This window comes from Acinonyx jubatus, chromosome A1 (assembly GCF_027475565.1).
Source record: "Acinonyx jubatus isolate Ajub_Pintada_27869175 chromosome A1, VMU_Ajub_asm_v1.0, whole genome shotgun sequence".
Classification (NCBI taxonomy): Eukaryota; Metazoa; Chordata; class Mammalia; order Carnivora; family Felidae; genus Acinonyx; species Acinonyx jubatus.
In genome coordinates, this window is record NC_069380.1 from 144313427 (window position 1) to 144328637 (window position 15211).

At 36.2% G+C, this 15211-nt stretch overlaps 1 pseudogene; it reads right to left on the bottom strand.

Moving 5' to 3' along the window:
- Positions 1-946: 946 nt before the first annotated feature.
- On the bottom strand, positions 947-1573 carry LOC106977392 (GTP-binding nuclear protein Ran-like; annotated as a pseudogene).
- Positions 1574-15211: the final 13638 nt, after the last annotated feature.

Here is a 15211-nt window from a genome sequence, read left to right on the forward strand (position 1 = left end):
ATATTTCAGGAAGGTCATTGAAGACCTTTGGGTACAGACATGCTGACCTTCCTGGTTGAGATTTGTAGCCTTTGTGGTGTGTGGACTGTGTCTCTATAGATGCCTTCATTGTGCTATAACTTTTATACAGGATGTATTGTTTAAACTGCCAACCCTAATTCGAATTCCCTTAGAGGCTCAGGAAATTCTAACTAAATAATATAAAACCCCATTGTGTTTTTCTTTGGTTGAGATGCAAATAACATTTTGAACAAGAACGTCAACAACTGCATAAATGTGGCGAAAGTTGGAACTTGCACTGGAACTCTAAAATTGGAATGTTTTCAACATTTAAATACAAATGAAAAATAATGAAAAAAGAATGATAACCACATTTAAAACTCTTAGGAATCAGGGACTGCCACCACTGTCCTTGAATCTGTGCTCATAGTAGGTCTTTTTGTTTGCTTATCAGCCCTGAGAACAATGCTAGCCAGTATGGATTAAATTCAGAACAACCCTCTCCACCAGGGTCAAGGCAGACACATGAAAAGAGTCACATCTTTTCCTGATGCTAGATTTGTTTGTTTGTTTATTTATTTATTTTTAAGGTATTTGAAATACACCTTTCTTCTGATTCTAAATGAAAAGGAATGGGAAGGACAGTGACAAACGGGATTTCACCACTGGATGTTGTGATACTACTATAACAGTCTTTTATTTGAAACTCAGGAAGGAAACAGCTTTGTACCAAAACAGCTAAATATGCAGGTCCATAAAATGAAGGTACTTTTGAAACTGCCACGTTCACTCTGAAGCCCATTCATCTCCTTCAGCATCCCAAAGATGAAGCACATGTTCCACTTAGCTATGTAGCTAAAGTGGCACTGTGCCCCTGACATCACAGGACAGTTCAATGTAAAACCAGACTTCTGATGCTGGGCTCCAGCTGCACTTTCTCACTTTCTCACAGGTTGTCATCCTTGCCCGGGAGAGCAGTTGTCTGAACAACCTCTAGATCATGCATACTGTGCTGCCAAAACTGGGTCCATGACAGCCTCTGGCTGGGTGAGAGCAAACACCAAGTTAGGGTCTCCAATTAGTCTTCTAGCAAGCCACAGGAAGGGCTGTTCAAAGTTGTAGTTACTTTTGGCAGAAATGTCATAGTACTAAAGGTTCTTCTTTCAGTGAAAGATAATAAACGTTGCTTTAACTTTCCTGTTCATAATGCCCACTCTGTTGCACATAGCACAATGGGGATTGTACATACTCGTACCAGATCTCTCTGCCAGTTGGTCACGTTCTTGTAGGTAACCCTTGGTGTTGTCAAACATTATAATGGCACACTGGGCTTGTATGTCATAGCCATCTCTCAGCCCACCACATTACTCTTGACTAGCTGTATCCCATACTTTGAACTTAGTAGGTCCTCTGTTGGTAAGGCACACAAGAGGATGGACCTCAACACCCAAGGTGGCTACACTCTTCTCAAACTCACCAGTCAGATGATGTTTCACGAATGTAGTTTCCCAGTACCACCATCACCAACTAATACAAGTTTGAAGAGAACTTGGGGTTCTCCTTGGGCAGCCATCATGCTATTCCTTCTAGAAGTGTTTCTGGCCTGTCTGACTGAGGCTCCCTAGATTTAAACAAACAAACAAACAAAAAACTTTTTAAAGGCTGATTGGGCTATCACATTCAGCGATCTGTGATCTGTTTATTATATGCAATTGGAGTCAATGTCCTACATTTCTAACATTAGTGGCAAAGTCTGACTCCATCTTGCTGGTTGAGCACATCAAAGGATATTAAATTATCTCATAATTAATTTTCCTTAGAAAATTGTATATTTAGTTGCTTATAACACCTATGGAGAAGAAAAATAGGAATTGGTACCTTTAAACCAACTTTGAAATATTGGGGTGTCTGGAGCAAAGGGGGTCAGGTTGTAGGATTTATAGTAACAGCCTTCTGGAAGGCAGGTAGCTAGAGATTCTACTTGGTTTTCTGCAGGGTGAGGCATATACCAGTGCTTGAGTCTTCTTGGGCCAGGGCCTCAGCAATAAAGCTGTACTAATGGCTCAGATGTTGTTCAAAATCAAGGGCAACTCTGAACCATAGTAGTGGAGAACAGGCCACTCACTTGCTGTTAGAAATTTCCTCACATATATTTTAGTCCTCTAGCATTTGTGCTAAGATTTCAACAGAAAGAATGTGGATAGTATTTTCTAAAAGAGTTTTAGTTGCCTGAAAGATTTCTTATCATTTAAAATGTCTATTGGCAGATAAACTGAATAAAAAGAATTTCTTCTCACCAGTATTTTACAAAATTGCTGAATGCTTATATTAAATGATAAAAGACCTTAAAGAAAACAAGAGGAGCCCACATTGTATTTTATGCTCTGTTTGCTCAGATCACATATTAGTGTTCCAGAAAGTGGCTCATTACCATTTCTATTGAAGAAGTTTCTTTCCACTTCATTCACTAAATTTGCTTTCTTTATTATCCTACTGACTACGGAAGTCTGTTCAGCACTTTTGTCATTGACCTTTTATTTTTGTTCATATCTTACTCTATAATATCATATGGGAGCTTACTTGTCTTTAGAATGGTTAATATTTATATTTTTATTGAAGTGTAATTAACATATGGTATTGTATTAATTTCAGGTGTCCAACATAAATGATTCAACAATTGTACATGTTACTCAGTGCTCGTCATGGTAGGTGTACCTTTAATCCCCTTTATTTATTTTATCTGTCTCCCACATCCTTTCTGGCAGCCACCAGTTTCTTTTCTGTATTTAAGAGTCTGGCTTTTTGTCTCTTTTTTTCTTTGTTTTTCATTTGTTTCTTAAGTTTTACATATGAGTAAAATCATATGGTATTTGTCTTTCTCTGTCCAACTTATTTCACTTAGCATCATACCTTCTAGATCTATCCATGTCATTGCAAATGACAAGATCTTATTATTTTTTATGGCTGAATAATATTCCATTGTATGTATATACCACTCTTCTTTATTCATTCATCTATGGATGGAGACTTGGATTGCTTTTATACCTTGACTGTTGTAAATAATGCTGCAGTAAACACAGGGGTGCATATATTTTATTGAATTCGTGTTTTTGTATCCTTTGGGTAGATACCAGTAGTAAAATTACTGGATCATATGGTATTCTATTGTTAATTTTTTGTAGGACCTTCATACTGCTTTCCACAGTGGCCGCACCAGTTTGCATTCCCAACAGTGCACAAGGGTTCCTATTTCTCAAAATCCATACCAACCCTTGTAATGTCTTATCTTTTTGATTCTAGCCATTCCGACAGGTGTAAGGTGATAGCTCATTGTGGTTTTGATTTGCAGTTCTGTGATGATTAGTGATGTTGAGCATCTTTTCATGTATCTGTTGGCCATCTGTTTGTCTTTGGAAAAATGTCTGTTCAGATCTTCTGCCCATTTTGAATTGGATTATTTGTGTGTGTGTGTGTGTGTGTGTGTGTGTGTGTGTGTGTGTGTGTTGAGTTGTATAAGTTCTTTATATATTTTGGGTATTAACACCTTATAAGATATATCATCTGTAAATAAATTCTCCCATTCAGTCAGTTGCCTTATTGTTTTGTTGATGGTTTCCTTCACTATGTAAAAGGTTTTAATTTTGGTGTAGTCCCAATAGTTATTTTTGCTTTTGTTTCCTTTGCCTGAGGAAACAAATGTCTCCTGGACGTTTATCCAGAAGTGGGATTGCTGGATTATCTGGTGACTTTATTTTTACCTTTTTGAGAAAACACTGTACTGTTTTTCATAGCAGCTGCACAATTTTACATTCCTACCAACAGTGTACAAAAGTTCTAATTTTTCATATCCTTATCCACGCAGTTCCCGTTTTGTTTTATTTTCCTGATAGTAGCTATCCTGATGGGGTAGAGATGATATTTCATTGTGGTTTTCATTTGCATTTCCCTAGTGATTAATAATGTCATGATAAACTTTCGTCACCTTTTTCAGAAGAGCATCTAGTTGGATAGTGCCTCTATGGTTCTTCCCGTGAATATTTTGCTATCTATGGTAGGGCAAATTAGACTTATTACACTCAAGGGAATATATCTTTTCTCTCTCTTTTTTGTTACTTTAATATTAATAATTGCTTTTACTTTTTTATGGGGAGGTGAGAAAATTTAGAAATAAAACAGAAGGAAGAAATAGAAACAAAAGAAATGATGGATAATAAGGAGAAATAAGAGAGAATGATTAGAAGGGTGAATAGGGAAGTTAAGAAAAAGTGAGAATAAAGCAGAACATTTTGTCTGACCTCTGCTAATTTCTTGCAGCCTTGGGATCTATACCGTAATTACTATTCAAATGACACATCGGGGTGGTAAAATGAGAAGAGTTGATTAGCTGGGAATTCAAGATGAAGGGAGCCTTTGAAAGAATTTAATCTAGCTTAGTTCCACAACTTGCAGAGAAAGAAACCACACTGTGAAATGATTTCCCCAAAGTTCTTCCTGGTAGTTAATAGGAGAACTGGAATTACAACTAATGACCAAGTCAGTATTATTAAGTGACAAGTAGGGGGTAATCAAAGTTCTGATATTAAGCCCGCTCAAAATTTAATGAAGCCCACTCCCCATCCATTATACATTCTAAGTCATGTCATTGCAGTGTATTTGAATCATGCATTGGTACTATGCAACACAACAGACTTGGCTCATAGGCCCTGGAAAAGGAGCTGAGAAACCTTGTTCTGGCCCTGCTTGCTTTTCTGAGCTTAAGTTTCCCCATTTATAAAATATGAGTGTTGGACAGATGACTTCAAAAGTCTTTTTCAGGTATGAAAATAAATTTCTAGGAATATATCCTCATTCAAGCTCATATATGGCTCCCCACATGCTTAGTTCTGAAGCACTTTTCCCAGAGCAATATCTGCCTAGTAGATCTCATCAGCACACAGCCTTGCATGTCAACACAGCAACCTGGTCAGCCAGTCATGTTTGAATAAGCTTTCTGCTTTGTTCAGTTTGAAGCAGTCATAGCCACACTCCTTCTCTGCATCCACACCACCCAGGTATGCCTTCCTAATTGGCCAAAGTCATCAAGTGGCTCAGGAGGGGAAGTTTTTTTGTTTTGCTCTTTAAATTCTCAACAGAGAACAAAGCAAAATGTATAAGAAGGCCACATATCCTGCAGCTCCTGTGCTCTGTACACATCATCCTAGAGAGAATAGGCTTCTTTTCTCCACCCCTAAAAGTCTCAAAAGCAAACCTTAAATTTGTATAGTATGAAGTTAACCCCATTTCACTGTGGAAAGACCTAAAAAATGGACTAAATTTCTTGAAGAACAAAAGAATGAAAACATATGTAAGACTTGTGTAAACAGTAGAAAATGATCTACAGACGGATAGATGGATTGCCGTAAGAACTGATGTACTTGTAACTAAGTAGGATGAACATACATCCTGTTTTTTCTGAGGCAGTCCTGATTACTTCTATTATCTCAGTGTAATTATGAATACCACGTCTTTCGTTCCAAAAGCATCCCAGTTGGGAAACTAAATAGCAGGGTTATCCCTCAAATAAACCACACTAAATGAAAGGAAGTGTTCCCCATCCCAGGAGTGGAGGGGACAGCTCTCTTCAAGGCTTCCTTTCAAGATCTTCACCTTGAATTCCAAATTCAAGAATATTGGCCACATCAGTGTCGATTATAATAAAGTTTATTGTCCCACCTCAGTTGCCTGTCAACCTAACCATAAGAAACCTCTCTTCATTTAAAAAACTTTCTGGTTTATCAAGAAAACCTAAGAGTGAGAGAGGATGAGGAGAGAGGAAAACAACTGAGTTGAAGTCAAAAGAAAATCTTTGAGGAATACAAGATCATACCCACACCTGGATTCCCATCCTCTAGGCTCCCACAGTCCCAAAAGCATTGCCACTGTTGTAATCACTCCTTTACATGACTATTCCCCTCAACTGTTAATGTTCAATTGTTAATGGTTCAAAAGATCAAAAAGATCTTCCCTGAGAATATAAGTGGAAGTTGGGGCACCGGGATGGCTTAGTCAGGTTAAGTGACCTACTCTTGATTTCACCTCTGGTCATGCATGATCTCATGCTTCATGAGATCGAGCCCCAAGTCTGGCTGTGTGCTGACAGTGCAGAGCCTGCCTGGGATTCTCTCTCTCCGCCCTTTCCCCACGTGCGCACACAATCACACACACTTTCTCTCTCTCAAAATAAATAAACATTTTTTTAAAGGAATGTAAATGGAATAATCTTGAATCCCACTCCTTGAAATGTAATTACTTACTAGAACTTATAACAGTTTTTCAAAAATCAAATAAAATGTGCAGAGTCAGTCTGAAGCATTCATTGTCTCTTTTGTTAACAAGAGGGACTAGAAAGATTTGATGCTTAATTCCTATTAAGAAATCATAGTATTATACAAATTCTTTTCAGTTATAACAACATCAGTAAAATAGATGTTTTCTTTGCCTTTTAGGCCAAAATATCCCTCTTACTTTTCACTTCTATTCTGGGTTTAGTCTTGCTTAAAATGAAATAAAAATCCTGTGCAGTTTTCTCATACATCAGGTTTTTTCATATGTGAGGACATTTGCTTCCTTACTTCAGAGCAATGATCCTATTATTGTCCATTAGGAAATAATATCTTGGAGAGTGAGGGTTCACCAGTATATACATTGTGTTTATTTGGATTCTATCCCTTTGAGAAAATGGCAAATCCTTTCAGTATGCCAGTAAGAGAAGGGGTTTGCTTATACACAAAAGCAAAACAACTTTGTTTTTAACAAATAATGTTTTAATATGGTTCAAACAAGGATTTCTGTGCAATCCATTGGTTTATTTTACCACACAATAAATCTGATTCAGTTGTTTAATTGACAGGAAACTAGTTTGAATGGATTTATATTTTATTATTATTTTAAAGAAAAGAGCTCAGCCTCTAGGAATACTATCTTAAAAATCAGAGCTTAATTTCTTTTCAGAATTACACTTGCTCACTTCTCTCTCATGCCTTATTCTTTCTAAAAAGTTTTCTAAATTGTTTGTTAACCATTTCACAGCTATTACACAATATCATGAAATAATGTGTCAATCTCAAAATATAACAGTGAAGAGATATTTATAAATAATACTAACAATGAAATAACCTCTGGGGCACCTGGGTGGCTCAGTCAGTTAAGCATCTGACTTCAGCGCACATCATGATCTCACAGTTCATGAGTTCAAGCCTCACATCAGGCTCTGTGCTGACAGCTCAGAGCCTAGAGCCTGCTTCACATTCTATGTCTCCCTCTCTCTGCCCCTCTCCCACTTGCACTCTCTAAATAAACAAACAAACAAACATTTTTTTAAAAAATTAAAAAGAAATGAAATAACCTCCACTTCTGCATTCTCCTGCAGACCTGCCCCCTCTTGTATGCCTTTAGCCACAGCCAGTCCAAAGCAGTGCCATAAGCCTGGAAGTGTGCAAGCAGCCCCTACATGGGCCAGACACATGCCAAAGTGACTCCTGCCTTGGGGAGAGGGGAGGATAAGCACACACACCAGTCCAGCTGTGGCCCCAGCAGTGGGCTGAGGGCAGACATCAATTCTGACTGCAGGCATCATCCACTGATGAAAGCTTCTCAGGGGAAAACACAGGGAGAGCACCCTGCAGATCAGTGTCACTGCAGCTCTGGCAAAAGCCTAGTCTGACTCAACTCAATACCAACATGGCTGCAGACTGGTTCTCTAACACCACAGGGAATAAAACCTGCCCACAACAGGCAAAGAGAGCCATTGCAGGTGATGGGGCTGAAAGCAAAGGCAACAACAGGGTGCACACAACACACATAGGAGACATCCCTGAAGTGCCAGGTTCTGGTGAACAGAGGACATTGCACTGCAGGGCACTACAGGACCTCTTCTTTGTAAGGCCACTACATAGGAGACTTTCCTAACACATAGAGACAGAAACAGAGAGTTAGACAAAATGAAGAGACAGAAGGCTATGGCACAAATGAAAGAAAAAGACAAAAATCACAAGAGAGCTAAATGAAATGGAGATGAGTAGTATGCTTGATAGAGAATTTAAAGTAGTGGTCATAAAGATACTCACTGGGCTGGAGAAAAGAGTGCGGTACCTCAGTGTGACCCTCAACAAAGATATAGATTACATAAAAAAGAACGATTCAGATATTAAGAACTCAAAAAACTAAAATTAAAAATACACTCAAGGAAAAGAAAAAACAGTAGGGGGAGTGGAAATGGAAAGTGGAAGAACAGATCGGTGACCTGGAGGGCAGAGTTCAACAATCAAGCTGAACGGAAAAGAGAAAAAATAATAATAAAATAGGAAAATAGCCTTAGGGAACTTAGCAACACCATGAAGCATAATAACATTTGCATCATAGGGATCCCAGAAGGAAAAGACAGAGAAAAGAGAGCAGAAAATTTATTTGAAGAAATACTAGTTGAAAACTTCCTGTATATGGGAAAGAAAACAGAAATCCACAACCAGGAGTCACAGAGAGCCCCCAACAAAATCAATGAAAAGAGGTCCACACCAAGACACAGTAATTAAAATGGCAAAAAAACAATGATAGAGAATTTTGAAGGCAGTAAGAGAAAAGAAAACAGTTACATACAAGAGAAACCCAGTAAGGCTATCAGCTGATTGTTCAGCAGAACCTTTGTAGGACAGAAGGGAATGGCATGATATATTCAAAGTGCTGGGGGGAAAAAAGCAACTGCAACCAAGATCACTCTAACCAGAAAAGGTTTCATTCAGAATACAAGACATAAAGAGTTTTCCAGACAAACAAAATTAAAGGAATGCATCACCATTAAACCTGCCTTATAAGAAATGTTAAAGGGCACTCTCTAAGGAAGGAAAGACCATAAGCAGGAGTGACAAAAGTAGGAAGCAAAAAGTAGTAAAATTAAGTACATCTATAAAAATCAGTCAAGGGCTACACAAATAAAAGGATGTAAATATGATATCATATACCTAAAATGAGGGAGGAGGGGAGAGGAATAAAAACTTAGTGCTCATAGAATGTGTTCAAACTTAAGAAACCATCAACTCAATATAGACTGTTTTAGGCATAAGACATTACATATAAACCTAATAGTAACCACAAATCAAAAGCCAGTAATAGATATGCAAAAAAAGAAAGAGAGAGGAATCCAAATATATCACTAAAGAAGGCCAGCAAACAATGAGATAAGAGAGCAAGAGAACAAAAGAACAGAGAAGAACTTAAAACAACCACAAAACAAGTAAGAAATGGCCATAAGTACATATTTATCAACAATTACTTTGAATGTAAATGGACTAAATGCTCTAATCAAAAGCTATAGGGTGACAGAATGGATAAAAAAAGCAAGATTCCTCTATATGCTGCCTACAAGAGACTCATTTCACACCTAAACACACATGCAGATTTATAGGGAAGGGATGGAAAAGCATTTATCATGTAAATGGAAATTAAAAGAAAGCCAAGGAAGTAATAATTATATCAGACAAAATACACTTTATTATTATTTTTTTAATGTTTATCTATTTTGAGAGAGAGAGACAGAGCCTAAGCAGGGGAGGGGCAGAGAGAGAGACACACACACACAGATTCGAAGCAGGCTCCAGGCTCTGAGCTGTCAGCACAGTGCCCAATGCAGGGCTCGAATTCATGAATGGTGAGACCATGACCTGAGCTGAAGTTGGATGCTTAACTGACTGAGCCACGCAGGTGCCCCAGGACAAAATACACTTTAAAACAAAGACTGTAATAAGACACAAAGAAGGACACTACATAATTATGAAGGGAACAAACAAGACAGAATAATATTTATGCATCCAACATGAAGTACCCAAATACTTAGAACAACTAATAACAGAAATAAAGGAAGTAATTGATAGTAATACAATAAAAGTAACCTTAACACCCACTTACATCAATAGATAGATCACCCAAACAGAAAACAAACAAGGAAACAGTGGCTTTGAATGACACATTGAACCAGATGGCTCTAACAGATATATTCAGAACATTCCATCCTAAAACAGCAGAATACACATTCTGTTTAAGTGTACATGGAACATTCTCCAGAATAGATCACATGTTAGACCACAAAAAAAAAGTCTCAACAAATACAATAGGATTGAAGTCATACCATCCATCTTCTCAAACCACACATTATGAAACTAGAAACCAACCACAAGAAAAAATCTGGAAAGAACACAAATACATGGAATTTTAATAACATGCTAGTAAACAATGAATGGTCAACCAAGAAATCAAAGAAGAAAAAAAGGAGACAAATGAAAATGAAAACACAAGGGTCCAAAGTCTATGGGATGGAGCAAAAGTGGTCCTAAGAAGGAAGTTTATAGCAATACAGGTCTACCTCAAAAAGGAAGAAAAATCTCAAATAAACAACCTGACTTTACAGCTAACAGAACTGTAAAAAGAACAAACAAAACCCCAAAACAGTAGAAGGAAGAAAGTAAAATAAATTTTAAAAATAAAATAAAATAATAAAATAAAATAATAAAATAAAAACAAAGCAGAAATAAATGAAATAGAAACTGAAAAAATAATAGAACAGATCAATGAAATGGGGAGCTGATGTTTTGAAGACATCAACAAAATTGATAATCATTTAGCCAGACTCATTAAAAAAAAAGAAACAAAACAAAAAGACTCAAATAAAATCAAAAATTAAAGAGGAGCAATGATAAATGACACCACAGAAATACAAAGGATTATAAAAGAATATTATGAAAAATTATATGCCAACAAATTGGACAACCTAGAAGAGATTGATAAATTCCTAGAAACATAACCTCTCAAAACTGAATCTGGAAGAACTAGGGAATTTGAACAGACCAATTATCAGCAATGAAATTGAATCACTAGTCGAAATACTACCAGCAAACAAAAGTCCAGGATCAGATGGTTTCACAGATGAATTCTACAAAACATTTAAAGAAGAGTTCAATACCTATTCTCAAACTATTCCAAAAAACAGAAGAGGAAGGAAAACTTGCAAATCAATTCTGTGATTCCAGCATTACCCTAATACCAAATCCACAAAAGTCACTACAAAAAAAGAGACTAATATCTCTGATGAACATAGATGCGAAAATCCTCAACAAAATATTAGCAAACCAGATCTAACAATACATTTAAAAAAATCATTCACTGTGATCAAGTGGGATTTATTCCTGGGATGCAAGGTTGGTTTAATAGTCACAAATCAATCAACATGATACATAACATCAGTGAGAGAAAGGATAAAAACCATACAGTCATTTCAATAGACAGAAAAAGCCTTTAACAAAGTGTAACACCCATTCATGATAAAAAAAAATCTCAACAAGTAGGTTTAGAGGGAACATATCTCAACATATTAAAGGCCATGTATGAAAAACTCACAGTTAACATCATACTCAATGATGAAAAATAGAATTTTTCCCAAAGATCAACAAGACAGGGATGCCTACTCTCACCACTTTAATTCAACCTAGCACTAGAATTCCTAGCCACAGCAATCAGACAAGAAAAAGAAATAAAAGGCATCCAAATGGGTAAGGAAGAAGTAAAACTTGCACTATTTACAGATGAGAGAATACTCTATAAAGAGAGCCCTAAGACCCCTCCAAAAAATTGCTAGAACTGAAGTTTACTGAAGTGAACTGAAGTTTACTGAATTCACTTAAGTGAATTCAGTAAGGTTACAGGATACAAAATCAATATACAGAAATCCATTGTATCTGTATATATTAATAATGAAGCAGAAGAAATCGAAATTAAGAAAACAGTCCTATTTACAATTGCACCAAAAATGATAAAATGCCTAGGAATCAACTTAACTAAGGAGGTGAAAGTCCTATAAACTGAAAACTATAAAGTATTGGTGAAAGAAATTGAAAACCATACAAGCAATTGAAAGATATTCCATGCTTATGGATTGGAAGAGAAAATTTGTTAAAATGTCCTTACTACCCAAAGCAATCTACGGATTTAATGCAACCCGTATCAAAATACCAACAGCATTTTTCACGTAAGTGGAACAAATAATCTTAAAATGCTTATGAAACCAAGAAGACCCAAATACTCAAAGCAATCTTGAAAAAGAAGAACAAAACTGGAGATACTACAATCCCAGATTTCAAGATATACTACAAAGCTTTAGTAACCAAAACAGTATGGCACCTGCACAAAAATAGAGCTATAGATCAATGGAACAGAATACAGACCCAGAAAAAAACTCACGATTATATAGTTAATTAATTTTCAACAAAGGAGACCCAGATATAAACTCATGATTATATAGTTAATTAATTTTCAACAAAGGAGGCAAAATTATGCAATAGGAAAAGGATAGTCTCCGCAACAGTGGTTTTGGGAAAACTGAACAGCTACGTGCACAAGAGTGAAACTAAACTACTTTCTTACACCATATACACATATAAACTCAAAGTGGTTTAAAGAACTAAATGTGAAACCTGAAACCAAAAAGATCCTAGAAAGGAAAACAAGCAATCATTTCTCTTATTGCAGTAGTAACATTTTTTTAGATGTGTGTCTTGAAGTAAGAAAAACAAAAGCAAAAATGAACTTTTGGGACTTCATCAAAATAAAAACCTTCTGCACAGCAAAGGAAATAATGAACAAATCTAAAAGACAACCTACTGAATGGGAGAAGATATTGCAAATGACATATCTGATAAAAGATTAGTATCCAAAGTATATTAAGAACTTATACAACTCAACACCCAAAAAACAATCCAAATAAATGGGCAAAATACAAGAACAGACATTTCTCTGAAGATGTACAAATGGCCAACAGATATATGAAAAGATGCTCAACATCATTGATTATCAGAGAAATGCAAATCAAAATTACAATGAGATATTGCTTCACACCTGTCACAAAGGCTAAAATCAAAAACGCAAGAAACAAAAAAGTGTGGTAAGGATGTGGAGAAAAAGGAGCCCTCTTCTACAGTTGGTGGAAATGCAAACTGGTGCAGCCCCTGGGGAAAACAGTACTGAGGTTCCTCAAAAAATTAAAAATAGTATTACCACATGTTCTAGTAATTCCACTACTGGGTATTTACCTAAAAAATATAAAAGCAATAATTTATATTGTTATAAATTATTTTCAGTAGCTAAGATATGGAAGCAACCAAGTGTCCATCAATAGACAAATGGGTAAGTGGTATATACCTATAATGGAACATTACTCGGCCATCAAATTAATGAGAGCTTGTGATTTGCAATAACATGAATGGATCTAGAGAGTACAATGGTAAGTGAAATAAGTCAGTCAGAGAGAGATAAGTACCATATGATTTCATTCATATGTAGAATTTAAGAAGCAAAACAAACCAACAAATTAAAAAAAGAGATAAGTCAAAAAATAGACGCTGAACTATACAAAACAAACTGATGGTTACCAGAGGAGAGGTAGATGGTTGTATGGGTGAAATATGTGAAGGGTATTAAGAGTACACTGATTGTAATGAACACTGAGTAATGTATGGAATTTTCGAATCACTATATTGTATACCTGCAACAAATATAAAGCTGTATGTTAATTATACTGGAATTAAATAAATAAACAAATAAATAAATAAAACTTTAATACATGTCTAGAGTTTTATTTACCAAACAAATGATAATCATCTGGTTTGCCTCGTCTACCATCTTGTGTATTAAATGGACAATACTCTCCTCTTTCTCCAATTTAATTTTGTATAAAATTTTAAATATTTTATTTATTTATTTATTTATTTATTTATTCATTTATTTTTGAGAGAGAGCGCGGGGGAGGGGCAGAGAGAGAGGGAGACACAGAATCTGAAGCATGCTCCAAGGTCTGAGCTGTCAGCACAGAGACCAACATGGGGCTCAAACCCACAAACCCCAAGATCATGACATGGGCCAAAGTTGGCTTAACTGACTGAACCACTCAGGCGCCCCTCTCCAACTTAATTTTGCACTCATTTACTGTGTTTAAAGATATTATTAATTAATAAATAAATCCTAGTAGAAAATGGGAGATGCTGAGCAGACTGGAAAGACATTTTTCTAGCAATTGTAATTTTTGTGGTTCATATATTCTGTATTGGTAGAAAAGGGAAGCTTTCTGTCTTCTGGATCTGAAGCAAAACTTACTTGTTTTTATTTTTGGCAAAAATTTCTAAAACCGTAGTTCCTTGTAATATCAGAAAAATTAGTGAAGTTTTAAAATCAGATTTACAAAGAGAAGAATAAAAATGTTGACCATTTTTGCCTTTTTTTTGGATGTTTATGTTATTTTGTGTGAGAGAGAAAAAGAGAGCATGAGTAGGGGAGGAGCAGAGAGAGAGGGGAACAGAGAATCCCAAGCAGGTTCTGCACTGACAGCAGTGAGCATGATGCAGGGCTTGAACTCATGAATCATGAGATCATGAGTTCATGACCTGAGTGAAAGTCAGATGCTCAACTGATTGAGACACCCAGGTGCCCCCATTTTTACCTTTTTTATGGAACTTTTTGCAGAACTTTTCTCCTTCTCTATTTGATTATGATGCACCTTGGGGTAGTTTTCACCATGTTTATTGTGCTTGAGATTTATTGAATATCTTCGATATGTGGGTTTATAGTTTCATTAACTTAAAAAAATTACCTTAACTGTTTCTTAAAATATGTTTATGTCTCAGGGCACCTGGCTGGCTCATTCAGTGGAGTGTGCAGTCTTGATCTTGAGGTCATGAGTTCAAGCTCCATATTGAGTACAGAGATTACTTAAACATATATATATATATATATATATATATATATATATATATATATATATGTCTCACCCCCATCTATCCTGCTTTTCAGGAATTCTGGTATGTATATTTGATGATTTGAAGTCATCCCAGAGATCACTGACCCTCTGTTCTTTCTTGTTTTTTAGACTTTTTCTCTGCCTTTTTTAAAAATTTTGGGTGATTTCTATTGCTATATCTTCTAGCTTTGTAATCTTTTCTACTGCAAGGTCTAATATGCTGTTAATCCCAGCAAATTTTTATTTTTTTATTAAAAAACTTTTTTTAATGTTTATTTTTGAAAGAGACAGAGACAGATGCGAGTGGGTTAGGGGCAGAGAGAGAGAAGCACAGAATCCAAAGCAGGCTCCAGGCTCCAAGCTGTCAGCACAGAGCCCAACGTGGGGCTCAAACCCATG